This window comes from Myodes glareolus, chromosome 11 (assembly GCF_982192425.1).
Source record: "Myodes glareolus chromosome 11, mMyoGla1.1, whole genome shotgun sequence".
NCBI classification, from domain to species: Eukaryota; Metazoa; Chordata; class Mammalia; order Rodentia; family Cricetidae; genus Myodes; species Myodes glareolus.
Window position 1 is genome coordinate 69,871,115 of NC_142036.1, and position 2,924 is coordinate 69,874,038.

Here is a 2,924-nt window from a genome sequence, read left to right on the forward strand (position 1 = left end):
GTTGTGGGATAATCTTTTCATACTCTGTGAAGTTATACCTCTGCCAAAGCACCTTCTGATTGGATTAATAAAGAGTTGAATGACCAATAGCTAGGCAGGAGAGGGTAGGTGGAACTTCTGGGCAGAGATTGGAACTCTGAAAAGAAGAGAGGTGAGATTCGCCAACCAGACATGGAAGGAGTAGAAACCATAAAGGGTACTGAGCACAGGCAACGAGCCATGTGGCAGGACATAGACTAATACAGGCAGGTTAATTTAAGTTTTAAGAGCTAGTTGGGAACAAGCCTAAGCTAAGGACAAGCTTTCATAATTAATAAGAAGTCTCCATGTCATTATCTGGGAGCTGACAGTCCAAAGAAAATCTTACTATATAACTCTTTAAAGAATTCTGGAAAACTTTTACATCCATCAAATCAACCTCTGCATGTTTTTTTTTTTGTTGTTGTTGTTATAGGTTTCATAGTTGCAAAAGCCTGTGGTATATTTTATATTGTGTGTGCCCTTTGGTTGGAACCTGTAAACATTAGATTTACGGATCCTATGTTTTTTCAGTGGAATGTTTTCATATTCAGCCTTAAGTCCTCATTGTCCAGCTGGCCAGCTAACCAGCCTATGCCTTTGGTTAAAGGAAGCCTTGATTTAATTTTCCGGCTGAAGTGTTTCCATGTGAGTCCTCATGGCAGCCATGGCGCATGTGAATTCCAAACTATAGAAACAAAGGTAAGCAGATGCTGCCCTTACCGAGTTCTGTGAGCCTGCCTGGCATTCCTCCCGGGGCTGTGTCGTTCCTCAAACAGCCAAGCATTCAGTGCCCTGGGGGCTTTTGTCTCCTGGGGCCATGCGCCACTGTAGGAATTCAGATGGTGGGGAGTATGACTTTTTTATGTATAAAATTGAAAAAGTGCTGGCTGGAAAAGGCAGCCTGAGATGAGGGCAGAAAACCAGTAAATGACAGCAGATCCCCGGGGCAGCTAATTTTAAGAAAGAATATATAAGTTGACAATTTTAAAGCCTCTCTTTGCCATCATCAGAGAGTACGTAGCCCTCAGAGAGCCGCTTCACACGGGCCATTGGAAAACCTCAGCCTTGCAGTAAACTGCTCTGAACCCCTGGCATGGCTTCGAAGATGTTGAAAAAGAAAACTTTTTGGATTTAGGCAAAACCCTTTTCCTCTTAACAAAGCCTGGAATTATCTTGCTGTGAACTTAAGAAATTTAGCTTGACACTCTAAGCCGAGTAATGGCTTTGTTCTAGTTATGCATTCAGCCTTCCCCTGGAATGGTAGAGCCCATTGATTCACTGAGAGAAGGGTCATAGGGCACCGCCACTTATGGGGAATGAAAATTACTGTGGCTTAATATTTCAAGGGTAGCATGCTGCTTTTATCTTTCATTTGGAACAGGGATTAAACTAACTCTGGGTTCCAGGGCTGGTGGACTGGTGAGACACAGAAACAGATTTTGATGTAAGAAAAGGGAACTATGAAACAACGGGAGGCTCTCCGTCATGGAGCCAGATGTCACCTGCCGCCTCTCTCTGCCTGCTGACATCTAAGTCTGACTCCCTCTGACACCCCTGTTTCTACCAAGTAACTGTTCAGACCTGGCTCTTTTCTTAGGGGTTAATACTGACTCCAGGTGCCTGGTACATGACATTTATTAATCATCCCTGACACACAAATTCTTTTAATTTAAAATATGTTTTCATAACAATATAGTCTGATCACAGTTTCCCTCCCTCATATGTTCCATGATCCTCCCCATCTCCCCACCCACCCAGCACTATGCTTTCTCTCTCTCTCTTTCTTTAGAAAACAAACAGGCAAGTTAAAACAAAACAACCTCCCAAAATTTAAAAAAGACAAAGAAAAAAAAAGAACCACACACACATACATATCCATACATACACACATATATACACATATACATACATATACAGATATTCATACATACACACATACATATACACACATTCGTATATACGTATGCATATGTACACATACACATGTATGCATACACACATATACACAGCCATATACACACATACACATATGTACATATATAAACACACACCATAAAAACACAAAATAGAAAACTATAATATGTAAACAATGACCAGTAATGTGAACAAAATTCCCAAACAAAGCGATATGAGAAAAAAAGGTCTCCAAAAACACCCCTGAGTTCATTTTGTGTTGGCCATCTCCTGCTGAGCATGGGGCCTGCCCTTAAACGTGATTTATATATCCAGAGAAACTCCATTGGAGAAAAGTGTTTCTTTCCTTCTCAGCTGTTGTCAGTTGGAAATAGATTCTTGGTGAGGAGTAAAAGCTTGTGTCCACTTCTCTCCCCACTGGACCCCATCTGGCGTGAACCTCTGCAGGCCCTAAGCTTGCTGCCGCTGTCTCTGGAGTTCACGTGTGTGTTGCTACTGCCCTGTCTGGAAGACACCATTTCCTTGGTGTCTTCCATCCTGTCTGGTTCTCAGAATCTTTCCCCCTCATTTTCTACAGAGTTTCCTGAGTAACTTTAGATTTGCATTTCCCAGATGACCAGGGTATTGACCATTTCTTTAAGTGACCATTGCTTCTTTCAGACCCTGTCTCAAAACATAAGGTGGGAAATGATAAAGGGACTGGCAGAGTGGTAACGTGATGAGGTGAGAGAGCGGTATTGAGCTCTGGACTCCACCACATACACACACACAGGCTCCCACAAGCATGCACACATGCACACATGCATGCATGCACATGCGTGTGCACTCACACATACACTCACAGGCTCCCACGAGCACGCACGCACGCATGCACATACGCGCACACACTCACAGAGAAACAGAGAGATTTCTGGGAAAACGTCTAGCCAGCCCCACTAAAAGACGAACGAGGTCATGGCAGTCTCTCTCCATCCAGTGAATGCCCTCTG